The sequence below is a fragment of the Oryza glaberrima genome, chromosome 11 (assembly GCF_000147395.1).
Source record: "Oryza glaberrima chromosome 11, OglaRS2, whole genome shotgun sequence".
Taxonomy (NCBI): domain Eukaryota; kingdom Viridiplantae; phylum Streptophyta; class Magnoliopsida; order Poales; family Poaceae; genus Oryza; species Oryza glaberrima.
This window is the reverse complement of record NC_068336.1, coordinates 8055914-8077482: the sequence shown is the minus strand read 5'-3', so window position 1 is coordinate 8077482 and position 21569 is coordinate 8055914. Positions and strand designations below refer to the sequence as shown.

The window sequence follows — 21569 nt, the reverse complement described above, 5'->3', positions numbered from 1 at the left end:
TCTCTCCTAAACTTGACACAAATTAGGGGGAGGGGGAGGATTCAACCTCAAAATCTTTGCTTCGGATCTATATAAAAGGTGACATGCTTGTTGTCCTCCTTCATTTGCTATCGTTTATTTTAATTATTATCGGTGCAATGCGATGAAAATTGCACTTTTCTAAATGCAGTAGTGTAGGCACTTTGAGTGTTTTTTAGCTAAGATATATTGTTTGCATGGCATGTTTTTAAAAGTATTTAGTAGTCCATACCTTTTTAATGGATACTTTGTTAGGTTTGCCTTTATTTATTTCAATTTTCATGGGATAAAAGAGAATATTTTTACACTTTTTGAAATGGACAATTTTTTATTGAATAAATATATTATTTCATGTATAAATTTGAATAGTATTTAGTATTTCATAGTACTTTAATTTAATCTTTGTTTAGGTTCAATCATTTATTTCAAAAAATTTTAGTGGTATGCGACGAATATACTATTTGTTTAGTATCCTCAATTTATTTCATTTTTTTAGTGAATTGCGAGGAATATACTAGTTTTGCAAATGTAGTAATTGTAGGTAATTTTTAATTTTTTAAATTAATGTTATTGGAATCACTAGAGTGTGAAGACTAATATAATAGTACAATTCGACTCATAAAAGATGTTTTTTTAGAGATGGATCGGGTATGGATGTACGACAAACAAAATTCATCCGACGTTTTTGAAGGAAGCATTTGATCAGGCAAAGGCACATGCTTTGAGGGAGAACATGAGGGATATTTTTTGTCCATGCTTTGATTACGAAGATCAGCTGGAGTTTGGTTACGAAGAATGCCTGAAAGAGCAGGCACAACCTGGGCCGTGGCGCGAGACACTGATGGAGATCAGAGATATGTGGCTAAGGCTCCTCATTTACGTTGCCGGCAAGTGCCAGGTAACTATTGTAATTTTTTTTTCGGGGAAAGTATTGTAATGTTTAACTTTGTGTGACTGAAATGTACAATATCAGAAGGAATATTGCGCATGCCATGATAGATGTAGTTTGCATTTGTCAGAATCCAATATACTCAGGGTTACCAACCCTTCTCCCTCGTTTTCCGTGCGCACGCTTTTCAAACTGCTAAACGGTGTGTTTTTTTAAAAGTTTCTATACGAAAGTTGCTTAAAAAATCAAATTAATCTATTTTTGAAAAAAACTAATATTTAATTAATCACGTGTTAATGAATAGCTTCGTTTTCTGTGCGTTGGGAAAGAGTTCCCATCTAGGATCTCTGAACGCAGCTTGTCAAATTATGAATAGTAACATATATATATTTAAAAAGTTACAGAGAAATAATTTTCAATGAACAACTACTTAACAACTATCTATTTGTGACTACCCATTTGTGAGTCTTGCAAACCTATCAAGTAATTTACCATTCAATTCACAAAATAGTTGGTTGACATGAAAGACCAAATTATATTATTCACATATTAGAAGTTTCTAAATATATGGTTGTATTTAATTAATAAATTAATCATAATCAGACTGCCCTCATATATGTTTTTCATTAACTAATGCTTAAATCACTTAGCTCAGAGGACTATATATCCTCCAGGATCCAAACAAATACCCATCGATCTTCAGTATTTGACAATTCAAAGATATAGACAGTGACATGCTGGGAAATTTCTTGAAACGCAAAACTGTGGTATTCACCCTCTGTGTTTGCTCTTGCCATTTGTATGCTAGAACCAGGCTACAAGCAAAGTGATATAAGGGCTCCACACTGATTAAGGTAGTAGACATACATGAGATTTACCTCTCTATTAATGTAGAGAACTATGATACATTTGTACTTCTATACTAGTCATGTCTAATATACACTTAACATGCACATACTTACAACATAGAACTTAGTTCTAGGTAGTGGCGTATTTAGAATTTAAGATATGGGTGGTCCGAATCATTTTATTTATACACCATAAATGTAATGACGCTAATATATACTCCCTCCATCCATAAAAGTTACATCTATTACTTTTGCCACCAGGACCAAGGAGAAATTAAATCATCTTGGATGTTACAAAATCAAGGAGTGAATGCAACCATGCAACTAATGAGTATTTAGATAACTCCATGGGTTCTAATCAAACATTTAATTTATCTGTTTATTTAAGTCTTGAATGCATAAAGACTATAAATAGGAACAACTTAATTGGAAAAACTCCAATGTGAAATATACGTAACTTTTGTGGATGGAGGGAGTACAATACAAGTATACCTAATATAATAGGGCAAAATCTAAATCAAGAGACATCTCGTTTTCGTGCTAACGAGAGACACCTCTTTTTGTCTAGATATAGTCTGAAAGAATTAACTATAATACTAGTCTATCAAGTAAGTAGAAAATATCTTCCTACCACATATGCTTCAAATAAATTTTTCATTTAAATTACAAATCCAATTTATGATCTGATTACACCGTTGTGTTCGTAACAATTAAATGTTTATAACAAGATTTCACATGATTATATTTTGATGAAAAATTACAAGTTACTTTTACAATATATCTAAATTACTTTTAGATTTCACTAAATTACTTCCTAGACATATAAAAGTAAATTCAATAAAACCTAAAAGTAATTTACATATATTATGGAAGTAACTTAGAAAAAAAATAAAGTAACTTTATCACAACACTAAAAGTAAATCCATTGTACGAAAAAAAATATTGGTCTATCTAGAAATAAAATGTAATCACCACAAATTATGAAAATCAACTCAGAGCATTATGAATGTAAAAGAAGTAATTTAATCAAATCTAAAAGTAATTTATATATATGATAAAAATAACTTACATATATAATAAAAGTAATTTAAAAACATAAATATTTTTCATCATACTATAATCATGTAAGATCTTATTATAAAGATTTAATTAGAACGAACACAATGGTGTAATCGGATTGTTAATCGGATAAATAATTTAAGAGAAAAATTTATTTGAAATTTAAATGGGTAATGGGGATGCACGTGCTAGGTGCTACTATTTTTTAAGTAAGAAGGGCAACAGGGGGATACACAGTGTACTATTTTTGATAAAAATGATGGTCGCTGTTTAGTATTAACGAGTGCATGTGCTTCCTGTAGTCGTGTCCATATAATAGACCATGCAAACCATATAAAGTTAATAATTAGGTCAAATTTTGACTTAAAAAGCTTATAAGGGTAGGAAAGTTAGAAGAACATTACCATACTAATTGGGTCTGCACCGTATATTAGCCATGAAAGTGTCTACTATATCTTCCTCATCCACTTTAAAGAGATGCAATATCTTCATCTTTCTTCATTCTTCAATTATCAGAAATCTACAATATAATTCTACAATTTAATATCACAATGCATAAGAATTAAAATTGAAAAGGACCTAAAACAGAAGCCGGCCGGCGACCGCCGATCCACAATGCCACGCCGTACATACGTCCACCGCGCCGAGTCACCGATCGCTGATCGTTGGTCAGAAGGGGCGTCGATCGATGACTCGACGTCGAATGTCGACAGTGGTCGTCGTCGCTCGGTCGTTGAGGCTGAGACGCTGTCGCTCAATTAACGCTCGTGACGGCGTGGCTCGTTTGTCGACGATGATGATGACGAGAGCTGAGAGGAGTCGCGGTCCGCCGGTCGCCACCGAGGAGCAACTGAGGGAGAGTCGAAGACACGGGCAATCGGACACGCGGCGTGGACGGGCGGACGGCGGACAGAGGACTCATCGTCTCGTCTCGCTAGCTAGCCACTCGATCGGCGGGCGGCGCTCGCGGAATTGCTCCTTCGCTCTCCTGTTGCGGGCGGCGGGTGGTGGGCGCGGCGAAAAATGAGGAGTTGAGGAGGGGATGCGCTAGCTTGATCGTACGGTGCCGCGTGCGCGAGTTGAGGAGTCGAGGAGGCGCGACTCTTCAGTTTCCAAATTAAAGGTGCCTCCGAATGATTTTGTGATCAGGTTTTTCTTTCTTTCTTTTTCTTTTAATTCCGATATATATAGGGTCCGCCACTTTTATTTTTTTAAGTAAATTTCACAAAACTACATTTTTATGGTTCAAGTTACAGAAAACCACATACATTTTGACACTTTGCATTTAAGTACATATATATTTTGGTAGTTTAGTTTCACAAAACCACAATATCGATGAATGGATTCATCCGTGTGATGACGTGGTTGTTCCATCTAGGATGACGACGTGGCATATCCTATTAATTTCGTGCAATGGCTGGTAATAGGATGCCACGTCCTCGTCCTATGTAAAACAGCCACGTCATCTCGCGGGTGAATCCATTCATTGATAGTGTGGTTTTGTGAAACGACACTATTAAAATATATGTACTTAAGTGCCAAGTTTCAAAGTGTGTGTGGTTTTCTGCAACTTGGCCCACAAAACATGTAGTTTTGTGAAATTTACTCTTTATTTTTTGGTGGTCCGGGGACCACAGACCCGCCCCTGGCTCCACGCACCCAGGTTCTACCGAGAAATCACTTGTTGTTGGTCTATCAATGTGGTTATATGACATTTTACGCACTCTTTCATCATATGCGAATATTGAGGAATACAAAGGATGGGCATGGTTGTCACCAACTACCGCTTAGCTTACTTTCTATGGGGCACACCCGCATGCACTGAGATTTATCTAACCTAAGTATCATGCTTATGCTAGTAAAAAAATGTCATCAAGCTCCCCTATGATTCACTCTACGGATGGATAAATTAGAGCTAGAGAAACCTATAAAGGTTATTGGATTGTTACCGTAGCATGTATCGACTAGCTTAGGATGAAGCAGATATATGAGATATATACTACTCATAGAACACATATCCAATATCCAATAAAGAAATACACGGACTATGAGCATAAATAAATAAAGAAGATAATTCTATTACTTCACTATAGTCTTACAAGAAATATAGTACTAAAAACATATTGGAAACTTCGAGGAGACTATAGGACCAAAGTTCCTAGGTTTATTTCTACTAAAACTATAGAGAATATAACAGATAGAGAGAATTGCTCCTGGAGGGGTGTTGTGAAGTAAAGAGCTCTTCTTTATTTATAACCTTGTAATAATGATTGTATGGTGGTTATGGGCCAGTAACCACGCATAACCATCATTAGGAGTGGCCGAGGAGTCAACACGTGGAAGGGGAGTGTTGGGGCCACCAAGCTTTTTTCAGTCGAACCAGGTCCACCGCCTTTGGTGAGTGGACGACATGTGGGTCTCTATTGATGGTTCTCGATAGGTGGTTTGGCCCCAATTTGAGTCGGTTTGAGCTGACTTGTGGGTCCCTCAATCCGTGTGCTTGCATGTGATTCTTCGAGGTATGTTTCTTTATATGCCGGCTTCATTTTTTCTTCATTGTGGTACTTATTCTCTGTCATACATGTTAATTCTGTAAGTGTAGTATAAATACATTATTTATTATTGATATATGTATAATTAAGAAATGTTAGTTCTCCCTTTTATTTTTTATGATTGTTGGGGGGTTGAAATTGGTACTTAACGACTATCAACAACACTCCCAAGCTAAATCTTTGCTCGTCCCAAGTAAAGAGAAAAGATAGGTTGTTAATCAGGAGTTGCTACCCATATTTTATCTCACCCAAGTACCATGCCTACAACATATCATTCTACCTAGAAATTGATCGAATAAGTTGGCAATAATAATTTTACCTTTATTACTTATTACTCATGGGGCCTGCAGCTTCTCCTCGTATTGGGTAGTTGAATAATAGAGTCGATCGTAGAGCACCAACTAATAATATGATGATTTTTCTTCTAAGTATATTTTGTTTTTTCTCATGCTGCTCAAGAACATTGATGAGAACGTCTTTTTCTCTTTTTTTTTCTCATAATGATTGAGAATATTTTCTACCATCCTTTCTCACTTTTTTTTACAGCCATCTCTTTTTTAAACTGTCATCCATCTGCATCGGCATGGATGCCAATAGCCCAAACCCAAAATGTTCCATCTTCCTAGAAAAGATGATTCCGATTCCCCTATCGACAAAAGTGATAAATTACAATTTACCTACCGCTTGCCTTCTACAGGATGCAAAGGTTGTTGTCCCTCGCCTCTGGCTTGAAGATTGGCTGGGAAGGCTGTTTTTCATTTGGTACTGAAGCATGAAGCGGGTTGAGCCTGATCCCCTGCTGGATTTGGTAAAACATTCTCTCCGTCATCTAAAAAAACCACGGAATCCTTCCATAGTCACCCCGGTGACCTTCGTCCGACCGTCGACCAGCAGGAATTTATTGTTATTGAAAGCAGGGGGCGGGAAACAGCCCGGATCACCAGCTAAGGCCCCTAAATGACCGCTCAGTGATAAAGGAGGTGGGGGTGCAAAGACAGCTTTCTTAGCGGGCGTGAATCCGGTAGCTTCTACTTCTGTTCTGTTGTCAAGGCTCTAGCGATCATGTGTGACTGCGGAGCGCCTATCGCCAAGGACAAATTTTAGCGGAGGGGGCTGCTACGGAACCCCCACAAGTGAATCTTGATTCTTGAATTAGAAGATCGATAGAAATATTTATTCGCATTCTAAGGGGCTGTTTGAATAGGGGACTAATTTTTAAGTCCCTGTCACATCGGATGTTTGGACACTAATTAGAAGTATTAAACGTAGGTCCATTCTATAATCCTGGACTAATTCGCGAGACGAATCTATTGAACCTAATTAATCTATGATTAGCCTATGTGATGTTACATGAAACATAAGTTAATTATGGATTAATTAGGCTTAAAAAATTGTCTCGTAAATTAGCTCTCATTTATGCAATTAGTTTTGTAAGTAGTCTATGTTTAGTACTCTAAATAACCACCACCTAAGCTCAGCTCGTCCATGCGTCTCTCCATGCCAGATCAATCACTGTGGCCACTCAATGATTTGCACATGATCTCCTCGGTGCAACACAAATCACTGTGCCCATAAATCTGACCAACCCTCTGACAAATCACTCGACAAACATAATAGCTAATCCGAATAATTTCACCACCCTAGATAAAATAACTATAAGCCAAATTATGGTACAAACATCATGACTGCAACTGAATGATAATAAAAACAGGGAAATGACCTATTGAGCGTTGAGCCGTTGATCACAAGCTGTGGATAACCGGTGTTGACTTAAAATCCTCTAAATACAAGTTCCGGCCTACCATCGCCATGAAACCATCCTCTTAGGTTTTTCTGCGCCGCCTTCAAGCCATCAGCCAACTGCTCTAAGATTATGTACAAGGTGCGATATTTTCAGCTACTTTCTGCCCCGTTTTCATTTTCTACGATTTGATCATCATGTCCTTTTCTTGTGAATTTTATTTTATTTTCCCATTCTACAAGCTATTACGGTGTCGATTTTGGAAACTTTGGATAATCGATCCCGTCAGTTACATCTGAGGCCATCCTCATGTGATTAGTATTATTTGGCCTATATGGTTGGTGATGCTTCCATGGTTGGGAGCCATCCATATTCACCATATTGTCTTTGTTGCCGGGAGTTATATCATGCGCCGGATGAAGGATAGTCAGGGTATTACGAACTAAATGTTTGCGTAAGTCTGTTTTCTGGCCCATTCTTACTTTTCCTGATTACGATTCGAATTTTGAAAATTTCCGACGCCAGCGGCTGAAACTGTGGGCAAAATATGAAATGCTTACCGTCTCTGTCGCTGTGTGCAGTACTAGTTGATGAACTCCCGTCTCTGTCGCTGCCATCGTAGTCGTGCGGAGCCCACGCCTTGACCGCCGCTGCTGTCATCTAATATGAAGTGCGATGAAAAAAAAAAATCAACTTCTGGATTAATTTATAAAATTCAAATTTTGATAACATCTTAAAAACCTGTGGGACAAATGATGGGAAAATGACTAATATACTGTAACATGAATCTTTCTGAATCAAAGGACTAGGCTGCTACGGTCAGCTCGCTTGGTTTCTTTCGTTCTCATGCTTCATGAGCTCGCTTCCTCTTAGTTCCCCCGGAATTTTCAGAATATGCTATCCAATACTATCTGCTTTACTATTTGCAATCTAACTCGGCACCAATAATGGCGGTCTTGGAAGGATCAATTGGATCAAGGGTAATCTTCTTTGTTTTGGCATCGCCTTCTCCCAACTTGGGTATCTTCTTGGCATTGACTTCTCTTTCTTGCGATGTTGATGCGGTCAGTCGGATTCGACACAGCTCCAGTGCTTTCTCATGGGATTGGGCCATCTTGTAACTTTCCTTGACGCAGGTGAAAGCTTGCTTGACATCGCATCATGGAACTGACATCTTTATCATCAAATAGGTGTAGTGTTGAACGGCCATGAACTTTGCAAGAGCTGGACTTCCCAATATGGTGTGGTAAACCGCTTCGAAATCAACAACTTGAAAGCAAACATTCTCTATTGTTGGTATTTCTTACGACCACAGATAAATCCGTAAGCGCATGGAATACCGTTGTAGCATTTCACCTTCGGGTAAGCAGGCTAGGCCCTAGAGATGACTTTCTATGTGTTTTAATTATCTAAGCTAAGTTAAAGGTAATTTCCTATTGGTTGCTTCGGGCACTGACTCCAGCTGGTCTGCCAGCGTGGTTCTAGCTATAGTTCTGTGATGCACCTGAATGTGGAGGATTACTTGGAAGGGATTCATGGCTGTCACCACCTGACGTCTACCTCTGACAAATCCATGGGATACACAACAAACAAAGGTAATATCTAACCTACATGCTATGTCTATAAGTTATTAATTACTAATCTAATACATGCACAGAAACTTCCTTCTTTATCTAGAGTCCTAATACTAGAACACTTAGTATGAATACTAAACAATGAATCTGCAAAGATGAAAATATATCTGTTGAGGACCTCTGGTTGAGTCCCGCAAACAATGAACCCACAATGATCATTGCTATGGTTGTTGACTGACCCCTTTGGCCTCCGATCTCGGTCGTTGCGGCGTTGTGCATTGGAGAGTGTATGCTCCCTACTGCCCACAGGTGGTCGGCGATCCCTAGACGGGTGGGGTGATGGAAGTTGATTGCCGACTAGTATTCTGGGCGTCTTAGTGATGGATTCTACAGTTGGATCTACTAATCCTTAACTTTTCGAGGAATCCTTCATCAGTGGTTGTGAATGACTGACTTTTTCAATCCTTTCGACCTTGATCGCTGAGAGCCTCCAGCTCCTTGGTCGTGTTGAGCAGCGGTTGCGACAATCATGGTGTTGACTCTGTTCAATGCAGGAGTCATGGCTTATGGGCAGCATCGAGGAGGGTATCCAGTAGCGTGACGGCGACAGCAGCATTTTGTTGAGGCGTGGCGTAGACATTGGTGTCATCGATGCGAGTCTGCTGAATGATGTTGTTTGTGTGCGTTGCGCCTGCTTAGGATTAGATCTCGCCTATGGGCTACATGCTCTTCTTCCGCTTTGTGGGTTTCTTCTCGACGACGATCATCCTCCCTGCGTGCTTGCTCCTTCGCAAGCTCCCCTGCCAACCAAGCTGCGGCAGCTTTGTCATCCTCAGGACCAGCTGTAGCAGCCATGAAGACTTCAAAGATCGGAACTAGGTCATCGATATCATTGTCGTAGATGGTATCTCTGCTGTAGTCGTCAAAGCTGTTGGAGTACTCGAGGTTATCCGTGATACTGTAGTAGTCATCCATGTGTTGAATAATGATGCCCACCTCCCTAGGCCCAGATCCAGATCTGGCAGAAGCACACCCTGATCGGAACCTAGGTGGTGGAGGAGATCAGGATCCAAAAGTAGCGGCGAGGAGCGGAGGTAGCTGCATGGATATCTGACGATAAGTCACCATGTTGGTGGAGGTGTACGGCCTTCCCAAGTGGATCAAATCCGAGCTGCGAAAAGCCACCTTTTGGTAGGTCTCAGCCATGTTCGGAAGACCGAACGCGGCCGAGTGGATGTGGCCCTCCCTGAGTGGTTTGAATCTGAGACAAGGAGGGAGATCTTGCCAAAAGTGTCGGTGATGAAGTAGACGCTGCTGGAGTGGTACACCTGTCCAGGTGGAAAGACGAAGTCGCCAGCTCCTGAAGTTGATCCCATCGCACTTGTCGGCGGAAAACTCGACTCAACCCCTACCTGACATGCCAACTGCCAATTCTAGAAATCGACAATAAGCAAAGGGAGTAGTGCATGAGATCAAAAGTAGATTAGTAAAGGGGACAAGGTTTAGACAGGTTCAAGCCTTCTCGATGAGAAGTAATACCCAACTCTTGTTTCGTGAATTGGATCCACCGAGTGATGTATTCATCTGACGATCGAGTTGTGATTATGCTTTCAAGAGCCCCCCTGCCCTCCTTATAGATGCAAGGGACAGGGTTACAAAGGTAGAACCCAACCCGACACGGTATATGTTTTGTTGTCTATTACATAATTGTATGTAACTAAGACTCATGAGACCTGCTGTAGGAAAGAAGGCAACAACAGTCCTGAGTCCTAATCTATTACATGATCCCTAACTCGGCCTACCTCCTATCTCCAGTCAGATATCCAGGCCATGTGGGGTATGGGGTGTCCATAATATCCACAGGTGGAGGGCGTCGAGCTTCGGACATCGACCCCGGCAGCTGAGCTCAGGGACGGCACGAGCGTGCTGGAGATTGAGGATGAAGCGGGCAGAGGTTGGTGTTGGACCGGCGGTGGCATAGCTCAGGGACGACACAAGCAAGGTCGAGCTCGAGGACAGCCCGGACATATGTACAAAGACCACGTCGGCTATGCTCAGGGACGAATGATGACAATGATGGCATTGGCGGACGGATGGCAGCTCGGCTATCGTGAATGGTGGTGGACAGACGACAGCGAGGATAGCTTCATCTTCATCCCTTCTTGATCCTTCAGGAGTGTTGGATAGTATGATATGGAAGGAGTCCATACAAATCAATCTTATCCTAACATGACTCTAACTACGATATACTCGTAACACGGAGCTCACTGGCATGTGGGAGGAGCTCGCTGGCGGTGGCAGATGTGCGAATGGATGGCACGACATGGACTGTACGACACGTGGTGCGTGGTTTGCGAGGGATGGAGTGGCTCGAATAGTCAGTGGCAAGGAGAGTTGCTTATACATTGTGTGAGTGTAGATTATTGATAATTAAGAAAAAAATCAAGGGACTGACGAATAGCAAGCTGATATCTAATTAATGATCTAAAGGTTCTTTTTACAGTTTCTTCAATTTCATACAAGAGAATAAAAAGGGCAATGCTGGTCCTAATTGAAAACTAAGGGGCTGTTAAATTTGTTGCCAAATTTAACCCTACCAAATTTCGACTTCACCAAAATTTGGCAAGCTAACAATCTAAACATTGTCAAAAATTACTTCCCCTATTAAAGTTTTGTAATTCTGGAATCTTCTCTCCTAAAAACATGACGTAGGTAGTAAACTAAATATAACCTACACATCTCAACCTAATCAAATATTGGTAATGCCGCGAAGTGAGCGTAGCACAACTAGTTAGATTCCTTGTGGTGGAACCAACCCAGATTCCTTGTGGTGGAACCAACCCACTTATGTTCAAGTTCTAGACTTAGACATTTGTGCTCGTATTTACCGCTAATTATTATTTAAGTGGTAAGCAATGTATCCGTCAATAGGGAGGTGCCTATGTTATATATCCCAGTCTTTTGGAGATGCTCATAGGGGGTAGGGTATGGAAATATTTTTTAAGACTTTTTTATGTTTTAATTTTATTAATAGATCATTCCAAAAAGTATTTCCAAATCTGAACTTTTTGGCGGCCAAATAACTCTATCACGCCACGCATAGCTGGCGTGGCCAAAAGGTTCAGTTTTCGAAAATATTTTTTGGCAAGGTCTATTAATAAAATTAAAAAAAAGAAAGTCTATAACATAAAAAAATTCTAGGGTATGCGTATGTGCGTTTATAGGGATGAGTGCGCACACGTTTTGAGCGTCCGCGTTTGTACTTTGTTTCTAAAAAAAATATATAGTGATGATCATTATATATAGAGATTTGCTACCATCCAACACTTTGTACCGGGTGGTACCAGTACCAGGTGGTACTGAAACAAATCCGGCCGTCCAGCTTGATGGGGTAGGATCGGGAGCGAGAGACCACAACCCCATCGCGCGAGCCCTATCTCCATCCTCGCGCCGCCGCATTATCATCGCCTGACCCCATCGCTCATTTTATCCTCCCTCCGCCACGACTAATGGAGCACCACCACTGCATCAGGCATCTCCTCGACCACCGACGACCTGGAGCACAACCCGCGCTATCGCTGGAACCTTGGCTGTAGATGACTCCACCACTAGTGCCACTGCAGCCCCGGAGCACCACCTTCCGAGGATAATTGGAGCACCGCCCCGCAAGCAGCTTGTCGTAGCCGTCTGGTCCGACGACTCCACGACCTCGCCACCATGGCTGCCAATGCCCCCGCTGCTGCCACAGCGCCTCCTCCGACCTCTCCACGGGCACCTCGCCGTCGCGGTCGCCAATGCCATCCTCCGACGCCGCATCGACCTCTCCACGGCCACCTCGCCGCCGGGACCGCCAACACCACGCATCGACCTCTCCACGACCACCTCGCCGCTGCCGCCACATCACCACCGCGCAGATGGATAAGAACGAGAGACTTAGGCAATGCAGTATCGCCCTTCACACGTGAAAATACAGTATTGCCCTTCCACCTCTCTCAATAGTGCCAGTACCATCACATGGACCAAAATGTACTTGGAGGTACTAGACCTTGCTGTTCATTCGATCGGACAAAATCAAGGGCCCAGATTTGGTACCGGGCAGCCTGCTGGACGGTAGCAACTCTTATATATATATATATATATATATATATATGTATGTATATATATATATATATGTATGTATATATATATATATATATCTCTCTCTCTCTCTTACCAAACCGGAAAAACAACCTTAGTCCTATCAAGTATGATTGCATAAGCAACCTGCAGGCGGAGCTAGTTCTTTGCTAGAAGATCCAGAAGATGTATGTAGGGGAGCCATCAAAGCATGCACCAGGGGGAATGCTCTGATGGATAGACAGCTGCTGAAAGCAGCTACGCGTGGTTCATTTGAAGAATCAGACAGTACGTTAAAGGAAACGGTGTCCAGAAACCGAAGCATGGTGCTCGCAAGAACTGCAGAGGGGAACACTTGCCTCCACATATCTTCCATGCATGGCCATGGCGGATTCTGCGACGCCGTGCTGGAGCTAGACGAGTCTCTGCTTTCCCTTGTCAACTCCGATGGGGAGACCCCCCTGCTGACCGCCATTACAAGCGGGCATGCCTCTTTGGCCTTTTCTTTGCTCAGGCGCTGCAATAAACCAGGGCTTAGCGATTCAATCCTGAGACATGATAATAATGAGTGTAATGCACTGCACCATGCCATTCGCGGTGGCCACAAGGCCCTTGCTCTGGAGTTGATAAGGACCCAGCCTGCCTTGTCCCAAGGTGTCAACAAATGCAATGAGTCCCCTATGTATCTTGCGTTGACTAGAGATTACAAAGATGTTTTTGAGGAATTGTTTGCAATCCCTGGTTCAGCTCATTCAGGAAGCTACAGCTACAATGTTCTTCATGCTGCTGTGAAATACGGGAATATAGGTGAGAACTATATCACTGTTATTCAATTTGTTATTCAAAAGAAACAAATCACTTGGTTGTCAAGAATTGTTAATTTCCTCCTAATTTGTTTTCAGATATTGCTAAGAAAATTATGGAGTCTCGTCCATGGCTGGCCAGAGAAGAAAACGACTCTGGGAATACTCCAATGCAGATGGCTGTACGTTGGGACAAGGCTGAAATGCTACGAGTATTGTTGGAACATGATTGGTCTTTAGGTTACGCAAGGAACAGCAAGACTGGAAAACCTCTGCTTGTCTCTGCTGCATTTCAAGGCCATGTGAGTGTTGCTCGAGAGCTTCTCAGGCATTGTCCAGATGCTCCTTATTGCCAGGCAGATGGGTGGACTTCTCTTCATGAAGCTATAGAGTTTGGCCATACTGAATTTGTTGAATTCATCCTAGGGGCACCACAACTTGGAAAATTAATTAACATGCGAGATGGAAAAGGAAAGACTGCTCTACATCACGCCGTCCGGAAGTGCAACCCCAAAATTGTGGCTGCTCTACTTCGCAAAGGCGCGCGCATAGACTGCACAATGCTTGACCAGAATCGTGATCCAGCCATTTGGGAATTAAGCGAGGCCATGCAACATGCCAAGACTTTAAACTGGGTATGTATGTTTTCAGTATATTCTACTGTAACTTTCCAATTTACCGGTCAAATGAATTTTTTTCTTATCCGTCATTGAACTAAGTAAACTTGCACAAGCCATATACTCCTTCCTTTTCATATTACAAACAGTTTTGATTTTTTCCTAGTAATACTTCTTTAACCAAGTTTACACAAAAATTTAGCAATATCTACAATATATAACTTGTTTCATTAAAACTAACATTTAATATATTTGATAATATGTTTGTTTTGTATAGAAAAATATTGTTATATTTTTGATAATATATATTTCTATAAACTTAGGCAAACATAAAGTTTGACTAGAAAAAAAATCAAAATAACTTACAATATGAAATGGAGGGAGTATTAAACTTGCTCAGCATAAAAGACAGCAACTTTAACAAAAATAAAGTGCCACATTTAGATGGCTTTGTTTTTTATTTTCTGGGTTAATCTAGATGCACTTTTTTCTTATCTTAATCATAATTTGTTTTCATCCTGATAAGAATTAGCATCAAAGTATATTTTTTTAGTTTTAGGTAGGGACACTATTCGTTTCATCACAGAAAGAAAAATACATACAAGGATCAGTTATTCATGTTGATGTAGTATTAAAAGGTGAGTGATACATAATTAACAAATAGAAGTTTGTCTTGTACACAAACTAGCAAATATCACAGAAAATTCACAAAAAAAATGAACACATACTTTTAATAGTATTACACCTATAGGTGAAATCTTGTTTTCAAATTAATTATATTCTAGTGGAAAAAAGATAAATTCTGATAGATTTTTACTCTTAAAACTCTTAAAAAATTGAACACATACTTTTAATTATATTGTTTTATAGCTAAAATATAATGATTTTAAATAGGAATTATCCCCTAAACTATCATGGTCATCTGAATTAAAATACCGGACAAATAACCCCCGACTCAATCTGTAGTGGTTTCTGTCCTATGTGTTATACATGTGGCAGATCAGTCAAAAGAAATCATTTTTAAATTCTATGGGCCCACCTACGGTTCTTCTCTCCTCTCTATCATCTCTCCCCTTTTGCACAGTGAATGAAACGGCGATGGCAAGGTGAAGACCTCGCCACTCGTCCTCCTCTATGCGCTTTCCTCCTTCTCGCCGGTCCCTCGCCACCATCTATCACAGTCCACTGCCATGCGTGCACCGGTCCCCTCACGCACTGCTCCAAGCCCTCCTCAGACGCTGATCTGGGAATGGAAGGAACTCATCCAAGCTAGGATGCGGAGCTCAAGGCCGCTCCCCTTCTTCCTCGGTGGTGGCGTTCTCCTTTGTCCTCCCCTTCTCGATGTCTTGAGCCTAGACATTGCCACTGTCAGAGGTGAGCACACAGGAATGATCGGTGGCATCTCGCCCTTTTCCCCAAACTCCACCGCTCCTCCCCAAGCTCCACTGCCCAACCTCGACTAAGGTCCAAGGGCGGCTGCGTACAGCTTGACAAGGCCAAAGCGGACACCAGCTCCAGGTTCGCGACCACCTCCTCACAACCCCATCCTCCATGCCTCCTCCACGAGCCCCTCGCATGGTTCCTCCTCCCCGCTTCGGGGTGGTTCTCGGTTTCTTATCTCCTTGCGAGTCCCTCCCTTTTCTTCCTACATCTACCTCATCACCGTCTGCGAGAACTTTGCTGCTGCCGCTGCAAGGACTCCGCGCCTAATCCACAATCGCCGTGGCTGTAGTCACCTCCACACCGAACCCACCTTCACCGCCGCTGTAGCGCCTCCACTCCCAATACACAACTGTCATAGCTTTAGTCACCTCTGCACCCAACCCGCATCCATCGCCCTTGCCAAACCTCCGTGCCCAATCTACTACCACCACGTGCTACAGCCACCGAAGTTGAGGGTGGACTGGTGAAGCTCGAGGAAGACCGGAAGAGCGGATAAATTGATATGTGGATCCCACCACTTTAACTTCTTTTTTTTCTGGATTGCCACGTGTATGTCATGTAGGACAAAAACCACTCCGAATTGAGTTGGGGGTGTTATTTGTCAGGTTTGAATTGTTAAGGGTGTTAAATGGCTAATATTTGAATTCAGGGTGGTAATTCGTATTACCACGAATGTTCAAGGTGTACTTAGGACTTTTTCCATTTGAATATGAGACTTTGCAGATGTCCAATTTTTCCTAGAATTTTTCATGATATTTGCTAGTTGGTGTACACGGAATGTGTATGGGAAGCTTGGTGTGCATCTGATATGTTCCCGTATAGTACTATCTCGTTATAATTTTATAGGTTGAATTTATTCGAAAAAATATTCAAGACTACATTTTGAGTATTGACTTCTCATAAACTATAATCTCAATAGCTATAACTCAAACATTATATGAAAGCACTTTTAAACATGGATCTATTAATATATTTTTAATGAACTAAATATATTTATAATTTGACTAATTGCTGGGTCAAAATCCACCAAGTTTGACCGTTCAAATCGAAATACACCCTATAAAATCTGCAGAGGGATGAATTTACAAAATATGAGGTACCAATATCTAACATTAATAATCATAAAGCAGATGTATGAGTCTGCTTATCAACCCCATTTAATACTGTTCTATTAGGCTCAGTTTGGCTCTGTGTAATTTGAAGAAACGCTAACATCTTTATTGTTACCTCGATTATAAATTTATAATTGATAGCAAACAATTTGATATTTCAATTGATTTTAGTTTTTATGTGACACCACCACACAAGCCATATCATAGGCCCGCAGTTTGCAACCAACATCACAAACTGTTTCATGAATTGCCTGTCTTTATGTGAGTAAAAATATGCGGTAGTTGCATGTATTTTTGAACCCTTTGTGAATTACCTCTATCATAGAACTAGAAACATTTGTAATAGTTCATTATCATATACGGTTTTAGTACTGAACAGTGTCTTTGATACCAATACTCTATTAACATATGATGGATGGTTCCAAAATTGGAGCTTCGTTATTATATTGTGAGATTCATTGTACCTTCCATGCAGAGTGAAGTTTCAATGCTTATGTTGAAAGCTGATCCTGGAAGTAAGTCCACAATTGTTAATCTTTACAAGAAAGCCAAACGAAATGTAACTGAAACATCAAGGATAAATGCAAAGTGGCTAACTGAGATATACACAACCAACACTTCCTTAGTGGCTATCCTAATTGCGACAATTACCTTTGCCGCTGCCTTCACCTTGCCAGGAGGATACAGCTCTAATTCAGGAAGTGAAGGGCTTCCTATCATGTCAAGAAAGTTTGCATTCCAAGCATTCTTGGTCTCTGACACCCTAGCCATGTTATCATCTTGGCAAGATGGGAGGATCTTGAATTCTTGCTTTATTATAGATCCTTCACTAGGCAGCTTATGTGGTTTGCATACATGGCAACAACTACGGCATTTGCAACTGGTTTATACACAGTGCTCGCCCCTCGGCTTACATGGTTAGCTGTGGGAATTTGCATCTTGTCAGTTTCAATGCCCATTTTTACCAAGGTGCTTGGTGAATGGCCCATCCTGAGGCTCCGGATGCAGTTAGGACCTTCTATGCCCGAATTCCTTGATATGGTCTGAAACTGTCAATTTGTATAACGTTTTCATATTCTGTTTAATTTCTATTGTCACCTTTGAGTGAATCAATGTAGATTATGTATTGTTTGAATGATTATGATGTTCTTGAAGAGCACTGCTACGGTGCTCTCTACTAGTGTTATATGCTACAAGTGGAAATGATCAGAGCTGTTGATTTTATGTTCTGTGCATTGCTTATTTGTTTTTTAAATCAAGGTTGGCTCATTCATTCAGACAAAGATTAAGAGTTTATAATATGCTAGATACAGCCAGTGATACAATCAGGGTTTTAAATCTCCCGGTATTTTATTGCTGCCGCTATCTTCCACTATAGCTGTTTGAGAAGGGTTCTAGGGGTTCGAGCTATTTGTTCTCATGTACAATTTAGCCGCTATAGCTCCATTTAGCCCGCTATAACTGTTTGAGAAGCTAACCGCTAAATGCCTTAGCGCGCTATTTCAAACATTGGTACAATGTGGTTATAACTAGTGAACTGCGAGCTCGCTCGTTCTATCCAACATATGAGCCACCTCATTAGTACTACGGCATACATGTACAACGCTTGCTTCCTCACTTAGCTTCTTATACTTCATGCAGCATTTTGCAAGGTAAAAAATTTTTAGAGAAAAGGGGTTTATGTGGGGAACTTGGAACTGAAAATCTATTCAAATTTGTCATGACTAGTGGGTGCCTGATGAAGTTCTTGGGCTAATGACACCCATTCTACCTTTGCCTACATATCAAACTGTGGAGTATTTATTTAACCCTGAAACAGGTCAATGGAAGTTGGACTCAGTAAATGCCTTCTTTGTACCATATACAACATCCAAAATCTTAAAAAAAATATATTGGTACTTGCTAATAGTGAATGAGATGACTGTGTTGGCTGGCCCAATAATAGAAAAGATACATAGAAAGTTAAATCTCTGTATATATATATATTTTGCGAGCAATCTCTACATATAATTTGTCCTGGTCTGCTTGCTTTTTTTCCATCAAGGAGCCAGTCTAATCCTACTTGTGGAGCAAAACGTACAATGGGAAAAAAATTATTGTCGATTAAGGCGCCAAGTAAAATGAAGATCACACTGTGGTACTTTGGTACATGGTTGTCTAGCAAATGGGATACCAGCTGAAACGAAGACATATTCACTACGTCAGGTCAGATCATCTCTCATGGATCTAAACTCTCACCTTTGACGGGTTCGGCCTTGGTTAGAGTTAAGTAGCCAGTGATGACTCCACTCACCTCTGATGGGTCCCTTTTTGGCCCGTCAAAGGTGAGGTATGACGCCCCAATCCTTACCAACCCAGATACAAGGATTAACTCAAATAAGGATGCCATGTTATGTCTGTGATCATAGTACTAGTCCATCAAGTTCAAAAGCATTTAGAAAATATAAACCTATCCTCAGACCTCAATACATGCTCCCATGTTACTCATGAACACGAGCACGGCTAATCGATTAGTTTTTACTCTGTAGAGTTCGTACATTGTACCCACATGATGTGAAATAGCAATCATGCAACGCATGCCACGACATATTGAAGTACCTGATTTACTACTCACAACATAGCCGTTACATTGCTCATGACTTAACCTTGCACCAACACGAGAAGTATGAATTCACCCTAGGCATATGACCTAGAACCACTAGGTGGTGGCCCCACGCCTTAACCTAACGCAGTGGCGGCAAACCCATGTGTTTCCCCACAAGGCACTGTACCGTTATATTGGACAAACTTAAACGCCTAGACTACTCTCAGCGAGTAAATAGGTAGCTCCTCTAGATTATCACTAAGACTAATTTATACATATTCCCACCTACCAAGATGTCAGGCTAAATAATGAGCAACGTAGTAAGCTATGACTATCACATACTAGCACATGATGTCGTACTATAAACATAAGTAACTAACATTGAGTTCAGTCCTTAACGCGACTACGGCAAACACTCCCCCTCTAGGTACATAACTAAACACCATATATGAACCACCTGCTACCCTAGTCTAAAATTCATCATTTTCATTATTTTAGTTCTCAAATTTACAAGGCTACACCTCTGTTCAAGAGTTCAAAATGAGTCCAAAATACAACAGGGATTTGTTCCATTGCCATTTTAAAGTTTGGAACTAGGCAAAGCTAAGTATATAGCATTTAATAAGTATAATTAGACCCATTAGAGTACAACCAAGGTGCTCGAATCATTCCAATAGTTACAAAAAGCAAGGAATGAAATTATTCAAGGAGGTTCATGCAACAAATAGGTTGTATCTACCATTTCATCCATAAGGTATAGTTTTCTACCAAATAGGCTTGCATAGTTATATATAAAACATTTGCCCATAAATCATAGGATTCAAATTGTTCAAAGAAGGGGCACTTGTCTTAGTTAGAATTTCCACAACAAGGTCAGCGACAAGGGGACCTGTGGCCCGGGCGAGCGGGGTGGCGGCAAGCTAGCCGGCTGAGTACAAGGCGGCGACTCACATAGGGAAGCGGTGGTGCACGAGGCTAAGCTGCGGCACGTAGCGCTAGGAGGGAGAGGAGGAGGAACCCGGGGTGCTCACCGTGGGGGGAGGATTCGGCCTACGCAGAGGGAGGCGACGGCGAATGGCGACGACGAGCGACTGGAGGACGACGACGAACGGCGGACGGGCCCTCCCGGCTCCGGGAGGGCCTAGCGAACAAAACGAGAGGAGTTAGAGGGGGTGAGGAGGCCCACGGCTTGCGGTATTGCCAGCGAGGCGGCGGCAATGGAGGGACTCACCAGCGCACGGTGGATGATGGGCTCCGGCGGCGATTGGAGGAGGAGGGGTGGACGGGCTGCGGACGACGGCTGCGGTGTCAGGGAAGGTGACGGCGCACTGCGGGGTCGACCAGATAGGCGGCTTGGCGCGGCTGGAGCGCGGTGGAGGATGTGGTGGTTCGGGTTGGTGGTGGAAGCGGCTCTACGGCGGCGATTTGGGGAGAGGGAGTGGATGCCGGGGTGCTACGTGGTGCGGCGAAGCCGCCGGCACAAGCGTCGAGGCACGGCGACGGCTAGCTCGGTAGCGTCGGCCGGCCGAAGTTTGCCGAAGAGCGGCAGCGCAGTGGCTCGGCGGTGTGAGGGAGGTTGGAGGCGCGGGAGGGAGCGGCGAGTTGGGGAAACGGATGAGGGGAGGCCGGGGTCCATTTTTATGGGCTCGGGATGGTGAGAGAGGGCTGGGGTGAGGTGGATTTGGGGCAGCAACCACCGGTGATGTGGGTGGCGTCGAGAGGAAAAAGGTGGCGGCTCGGCTCCGGTTCCGCGGAGGGAGTGGGGGAGGAGGCCGGGGAGTGGGGCGACGAGGTCCCACGGGCGGGCGCACGCGCGCGGTGTGGAGGAGGTGGGCGGGATCGGCGGGCAACGTGGGGTGGCGGCGGTTTGGATAAGGTAGGCCGGAGGTAGGAGATGGACCTGACGGGTGGGGCCAAGGGTCCCACCTGTCAGCGAGGGGAGGAGGTAGGAGATCGGCATGGGGAGCCGAAGCAGACTTGAGGGAGACGGGCCGACGGCCTGAGAGAGGAGGGGAAGGCCGGCCGAGAGAAAGGAGGGGGTGCGTGGGCTGCAGGAGGGAAAATGGGGATTGGGCCGGGGCGGCCCAAAGACAAAGAAAGGGAGATTCTGTTTGTTTTCTATTTATTTTAAATGGGTTTATTGAACTTTGTGCTATTTAAATTATTTCTCGAGCTCCGAAAATTCGTGGGAAATTTCAGACAGTATTTTAGAG

At 42.3% G+C, this 21569-nt stretch overlaps 1 long non-coding RNA gene and 1 pseudogene across 1 annotated transcript; one reads left to right on the top strand and one right to left on the bottom strand.

Moving 5' to 3' along the window:
• The first annotated feature begins 12893 nt into the window (after nucleotides 1-12893).
• On the top strand, nucleotides 12894-18813 carry LOC127755483 (uncharacterized; annotated as a pseudogene).
• Nucleotides 18814-20350: 1537 nt separating this feature from the next.
• Nucleotides 20351-21532, bottom strand: LOC127755484 (uncharacterized). The gene is made up of 2 exons (XR_008013025.1): nucleotides 20588-21532; nucleotides 20351-20497 (listed from the first exon to the last, which is right to left on the bottom strand). It is a non-coding gene; the product is annotated as an uncharacterized LOC127755484 (long non-coding RNA).
• Between the last annotated feature and the right edge of the window lie 37 nt (nucleotides 21533-21569).